At 38.5% G+C, this 7,500-nt stretch overlaps 1 protein-coding gene across 1 annotated transcript in view; it reads right to left on the bottom strand.

The window, feature by feature from the left end:
- Positions 1-7,500, bottom strand: part of LOC143284280 (uncharacterized) — a 42,367-nt gene that overhangs the window by 30,989 nt on the left and 3,878 nt on the right. The gene's annotated exons all lie outside the window — the stretch shown is intronic.

The raw sequence follows: 7,500 nt of genomic DNA, 5'->3' as shown, positions 1-7,500 counted from the left end.
ACAATAACAACAACAAAAACACAAACAAATGCAAAAAAAAAAAAGAAAAAAAAAAGAAAAAAAAAGAAGAAAGAAAGCAAAGAAATGAACAAGAACAACAAATAATAATAATAATTAAAAAACAACAACACGGAGGAGCGAAAACAACTGAACAATAGTGTCGTTCCTTCTTCGTTCTGTCAAACAAAAAATAAAATAAAATAATTAATTTTTTTTTAAAAAGCGCCTCTCATATTCCGGGGATATTATTATTATTATTATTAATACAAAACGCACGCATCTTTGCTTTATTTGGGCAACGACTGTTTTTCTATGATTATTACGCGACACTGACACCATCCTCCCTTCCTTCCTTCCTTCCTTCCTTCCTTGTTCGTGTTTTCCTTCCATCAAGTAACGCGGATTGTCATTTGCACAGGGGGCGCGCATGAGGAAAGAGGAAAGAGGAAAAAGAGGAGAGTAGAAGAGTAATCTTCCCCTTCTTTTTTTATTGCCAGGTCTAATCACATCCCTTCTCTCTGTTTACACAGGATGTTGCTCTCCAATGGCTGGAGGAGGGGGGGGGGGGGGGGGGGGGGGGGGGGGGGGGAGGGGGGGAGTTGAGACGAAGATTATCACTTCCGTCGTTTTCGCATGGTTAACTGGTTTTAAAAGAACAGGGAGAGACAAACAGACAGAGGAAGAAAATGCGAAATATTTGTTTTCTTCCTCCTCCTCCTCCTCTCCTCCTCCTCTCCTCCTCCTCCTTTTTCTTTTCCTTCTACTTCATCCTCATTGTCGCATAAAGTGACCAGTGTAGTCTGTGTTATATCCGAATTCAGTCGTTTGGCATTCTCCAAGCACGCACGCACGCACACACACACACACACACACACACACACACACACACACACACACACACACATGGACACACACACGCGCGCACGCGCGCCCTCTCTCTCTCTATCTCTCGCACACACATGAAACACACACACACACACATACACAACAAAAGCAACACACACACACACACACACACACACACACACACACACACGCACGCACGCACATCCACCCGCCCCCTGCCCCCCCCCCCCCCCCCCCCCCCCACACACATACACATACACACAAAACAAACAAACAAACAAACAAAAACCCACACACAAACACTCCTTCCCACACACACAATTCATGACCCACTGTCCAAGCCACGGTCAAACGTCTCCATTAATTCTTCATTAATGATTACCAAAACGACAGAACACCGAAACATTCCCACCCAAAATGTTCAGTCTGTCTGTATCAGAATCGGAAAAAAAGTTTTCCCTGCAAGACAATTTATGTGTGAATCAGAATCGGAAAAAAAGTTTTCCCTGCAAGATAATTTATGTGTGAATCAGAATCAGAAAAAAAGTTTTCCCTGCAAGACAATTTATGTGTGAATCAGAATCAGAAAAAAAGTTTTCCCTGCAATATAATTTATGTGTGAATCAGAATCAGAAAAAAAGTTTTCCCTGCAAGATAATTTATGTGTGAATCAGAATCAGAAAAAAAAAAGTTTTCCCTGCAAGATAATTTATGTGTAAATCAGAATCAGAAAAAAAGAAGTTTTCCCTGCAAGATAATTTATGTCTGAATCAGAATCAGAAAAAAAAGAGTTTTCCCTGCAAGATAATTTATGTGTGAATCAGAATCAGAAAAAAAAAGTTTTCCCTGCAAGATAATTTATGTCTGAATCAGAATCAGAAAAAAAGTTTTCCCTGCAAGACAATTTATGTGTGAATCAGAATCGGAAAAAAAGTTTTCCCTGCAAGATAATTTATGTGTGAATCAGAATCAGAAAAAAAAGAAGTTTTCCCTGCAAGATAATTTATGTCTGAATAAGAATAAGAAAAAAAAAAGTTTTCCCTGCAAGATAATTTATGTGTGAATCAGAATCAGAAAAAAAGTTTTCCCTGCAAGATAATTTATGTGTTAATCAGAATCAGAAAAAAAAAGTTTTCCCTGCAAGATAATTTATGAGTGAATCAGAATCAGAAAAAAAAAGTTTACCCTGCAAGATAATTTATGTGTGAATCAGAATCAGAAAAAAAAAGTTTTCCCTGCAAGATAATTCATGTGTGAATCAGAATCAGAAAAAAAAAAGTTTTCCCTGCAAGATAATTTATGTGTGAATCAGAATCAGAAAAAAAAAGTTTTCCCTGCAAGATAATTTATGTCTGAATCAGAATCAGAAAAAAAAAAAGTTTTCCCTGCAAGATAATTTATGTGTGAATCAGAATCAGAAAAAAAGTTTTCCCTGCAAGATAATTTATGTGTTAATCAGAATCAGAAAAAAAAGTTTTCCCTGCAAGATAATTTATGTGTGAATCAGAATCAGAAAAAAAAGTTTTCCCTGCAAGATAATTTATGTGTGAATCAGAATCAGAAAAAAAAGAGTTTTCCCTGCAAGATAATTTATGTGTGAATCAGAATCAGAAAAAAAGTTTTTCCTGCAAGATAATTTATGTGTGAATCAGAATCAGAAAAAAAAGTTTTCCCTGCAAGATAATTTATGTGTGAATCAGAATCAGAAAAAAAAAAGTTTTCCCTGCAAGATAATTTATGTGTGAATCAGAATCAGAAAAAAAAAAGTTTTCCCTGCAAGATAATTTATGTGTGAATCAGAATCAGAAAAAAAAGTTTTCCCTGCAAGATAATTTATGTCTGAATCAGAATCAGAAAAAAAAGTTTTCCCTGCAAGATAATTTCTGTGTGAATCAGAATCAGAAAAAAAGTTTTCCCTGCAAGATAATTTATGTGTTAATCAGAATCAGAAAAAAAAAGTTTTCCCTGGAAGATAATTTATGTGTGAAAGATAATTTATGTCTGAATCAGAATCAGAAAAAAGTTTTCCCTGCAAGATAATTTATGTGTTAATCAGAATCAGAAAAAAAAGTTTTCCCTGCAAGATAATTTATGTGTGAATCAGAATCAGAAAAAAAAAGTTTTCCCTGCAAGATAATTTATGTGTGAATCAGAATCAGAAAAAAAGTTTTCCCTGCAAGATAATCCATGTGTGAATCAGAATCAGAAAAAAAAAGTTTTCCCTGCAAGATAATTTATGTGTGAATCAGAATCAGAAAAAAAAAAGTTTTCCCTGCAAGATAATTTATGTGTGAATCAGAATCAGAAAAAAAAGTTTTCCCTGCAAGATAATTTATGTCTGAATCAGAATCAGAAAAAAAAAGTTTTCCCTGCAAGATAATTTCTGTGTGAATCAGAATCAGAAAAAAAGTTTTCCCTGCAAGATAATTTATGTGTGAATCAGAATCAGAAAAAAAAGTTTTCCCTGGAAGATAATTTATGTGTGATAATGGGTGTGGTATGTACAGATTACTGGCATGACAGTAATATTTACCGTATAACACACACACACACACACACACACACACACACACACACAGACATACACACACAGAGACACAGACTCGCGCGCACACACACACACACACACACACACACACACACACAACAAACAAACACACACACACACACACACACACACACACACACACACACACACACACACACACACACCACCACCACCACCACCACCACCACCAGACTACACAACACCACAAAAAATTACCACACAATGCAATCCAACACCGGCACGCACGCACACACACTCCACTTTCCAAAACCATGGTCAACAACACCCCCTTTTTCAATTCAATCTTGAATAATCGATTCACAATCCCCGCAACAGAACAACGAACCAACCACAACCCGCAAATCCGTGCAATCCGGCTGTCTGTCTAATCCACTGCTAGGTACAAGTCAAAGCAAGGCAAGGTATGACAAGACAAGGAAAGGCAAGACAAGGAAAGGCAAGGCAAAGCAAGACAAGGCATGGCAAGGCAAGACAAGGCAAGGCAAGGCAAGGCAAGGCAAGGCAAGGCAAGGAAAGGCAAGGTAAGGCAAGACAAGACAAGGCAAGGCAAGGCGAGACAGGTGAGACAAGGCAAGCAAAGGCAAGGCAATGCAAGGCAAGGCAAGACAAGGCAAGATAAGTCAAGGCAAGGCAAGACAAGGTAAGGCAAGAAAAGGCAAGGCAAGGCGAGACAAGGTAAGGGCAATGCAAGGCAAGGCAAGGGCAAGGCAAAGCAAGGCAAGGTAAGACAAAAAGTTCATTCCATTTGCCCCCGGGGGGGCAATGAAACATTGTAATGTCAACATCGACGCGCTCTCCCAGGGGAGAGAGCAGCCCGAATTTCACACAGAGAAATCTGTTGTGATAAAAAGAAATACAAATACAAAATCTTTTACACACACCACCATAGAAATAACAAGAGTGATGTCATGAAACACACACACACACACACACACACACACACACACACACAACCGCCAACACGAGCATACAAAACGGCTGAACAATGTAAGCGGTCATGACCTCTCTTCCACTGAGCCTGTTGTTCTGCTAATAAATAAATAAATAAATAAATAAATAAATCTCCCTTCCAGAGAATGACAAATCAACGACAGCCTTCAACCTTTGGAAAAGTGTGCGACACATCAGATCCATCGTCAACATTACTGTTCAGGAGGAGTCTAATGACTTAGCTGGCTCATACTCTTTTAAAAAAACACAAACAAACAAGGTAGACATGTAAACGCGCAGTAAATTTTCCTGTGTCAATCAGGAGAGCTTACAGATTAGGGAGTCAGCGACCTGATCGACATAACTGGGAAGGGTTCTAGTTAATGCTTGTTGGTGGTTGCTTTTTTTTTTTTGCCTGCTCGATATGTAATGGGCTCTCACGGGTGGCGTTTTTCAAACTTCGAAGGGTACTCAAAATCGATAGTAAAAAAAAAAAAAAGAGATAAATATTAGGGAAAATAAGTGAGCGCGTTATGTATATGCGTACACCTCAAAAACATGCAAAAGGCACAATTACACACACACACACACACACACACACACACACACACACACACACACACACACACACGAACGCACACATACGCAGACACAGATAAACAGACAGACAGACACAAACACCCACACCCACACACACAGACGCACACAAACACACACACACACACACACACACACACACACACACACACACACACACACACACACACACACACACGCTTACACTCACAAACCAACATACGCACACAATAGGCATGAACACGCACGCCCAAGTCACAACACACACACACACACACACACACACACACACACACACACACACACACACACCAAAACAAGGAAGTTCCCCCCCCCCCCCACACACACACATAAACACGGTATTTCCGAAGCTGAATTTGCTAAGTTTTTGTTTTTGTTTTACTTTAATCTTCTTCAACCCATAGGGCCTCTATTTCCCGATGATCTACGGCTTTGGAAAGTGTCATCATCATGTCTGCTAGTAATGATTTATTCGGATATACGGAACCATAAATCAAGATCTAGGGTCATGGTTCTTGGGTGTGGGTAGGGGGACGGATTTGGAGGGGGTAGGGGAGGAGGGGTATGTGTTAAGGATGAAGTGTGGGGTGGTTTGGTGGGGGGGTGGGGGGCGGGGGGGTGTTGTTGTGAGACTTTTAGCTTGTTTTTTGTTGTTGTTTTTTTAATTTACTGGACGTCTGAGCGTAATCTCTTTCTCAGATTCTTTGTCTTGACGTGTGGGCTTGTTTTCGGTGAAAGTTTGGATACATCATTATATATTCTTCGTCTCTGAATGCCAATGTTCGTGTCTGTCTGTCTGTCTGTCTGTCTGTCTGTCTGTCTGTCTGTCTGTCTGTCTCTCTCTCTCTCTCTCTCTCTCTCTCTCTCTCTCTCTTTCTGTGTACATATGTTGAGGGTTGGGCTTTGATGACTGTGAGTCTGTTGCATGTGCGGTGTGTGTGTGTGTGTGTGTGTGTGTGTGTGTGTGTGTGTGTGTGTGTGTGTGTGTGTGTGTGTGTGTGTTTGTGTTAGTGTGTTTGTGCTTGCGTGCACGCGTGCATGCGTGTGTGTGTGTGCGCGCGCGCGTGTGTGTGTGTGTGTGTGTGTGTGTGATTTCCCAGCCATGTGCCTACTGCGTATCTTTCATTTTCCTTTTTTCTTTTTTTAAATGTATTCAGTTATTTACTTACTTTGCATAGTCATATTCCATTTTATGTTTTTTTTTTTTTTTTTTTTTTTTTTTGTTTTTTTACACAAAATTGGGAAATACTTTCAAAGCCTTTTGAGCGCGTTGGGTTTTTTGCAAAAGTTAGATATCTGCTTTTTAGCACTTACTTTTTTTTTTCTTTAATAACAATAGGGTCACAGGGACATTTTCCCAGTATGTAGAAAAAAAAAATTCACTTTTGCTGGTGAAAGCAAATACACTTGCATACATAAAATGTTGCATTGTACTGTGCTGGCATGCACGGACAGACCGGCCCCCAATTTCAATCAAAGAAATAGGTTGTTAAAAAACAAAAACGAAACAAAAAACAACAACAACAAAAAAAACAACAACACTACACTACAATACAACATGATGCAATACGACACATTACAATACAATGCATTACAATACGATATACAATGCAACACAATACAATACAATACAATACAATACAATACAATACAATACAGTACAGCGCTCATCCGTACGCTGAACAACAAAAGAAACAACACGATCATAAACATGTATTGAAATAGGCGATCAGTCCGTCGTATGACCTACTTCCTGTTTGTTTTTTTTATTTTTTATTTTTATTTTTTTTTTTAAACAAGCCACGTTACAACTGAAGGGTCGTTAGCGTGTCTGCGGCCATCGCAATAAAGAGCGAATTTCAAAGGGGACCAAAGGTACTAACTTTGACTTGATAATGTAGTGTTCGTTCTGGAATAACAGAAAGAAAAAAAAATAGATACTACGAGCTCTTTATCACGATGGACAGGGTGCTTGGACCTGTCAGCCTGTCTTTATTGTTTGTCTTTGTCTCCATCTCCGTCTGAATTCGAGCTGTCCACTATCTTTTCTGTAGAGATAAGTACCTGTTTTCTGGGGTAATCTTTATATATGTGTATATATATAATTTTATTTATATATATAATTTTATATAATATGTGTATATATATAATTTTATTTTATTCCTTTTTTGTATACTACTTTCGGTCCTATTCTAGTTTTACAAAATACCGTGTTTTGTGGAAAAAAAAGTTTGCTAAAACTCCTTTCAGTTACTCATTTCAGTCCAAGAATGACCTTGCTCAGTTGGCTGTGTCATGAACAACACATACTATAACAATACATGTAGCAAAGACATAAATGAAATGTACAGCTAATCCGAGCCCACAGTCTCAGATCTAAGTACAGCCAACATACAAACTTGACTGACATACTGGAAGTATTATTTTTGTTCCAGAACAAAAACATGTTAAGTAGAGTATGATGTTGCTGAGAGTGAGAGAGGAAGTGTATCATTAAGATGGGAGAATTAATTTCAGATATCATTAAGATGGGAGAATTAATTTTAAATCCATGCGTG

This window comes from Babylonia areolata, chromosome 7 (assembly GCF_041734735.1).
Source record: "Babylonia areolata isolate BAREFJ2019XMU chromosome 7, ASM4173473v1, whole genome shotgun sequence".
Classification (NCBI taxonomy): Eukaryota; Metazoa; Mollusca; class Gastropoda; order Neogastropoda; family Buccinidae; genus Babylonia; species Babylonia areolata.
This window is presented reverse-complemented; position numbering and strand designations above follow the sequence as displayed.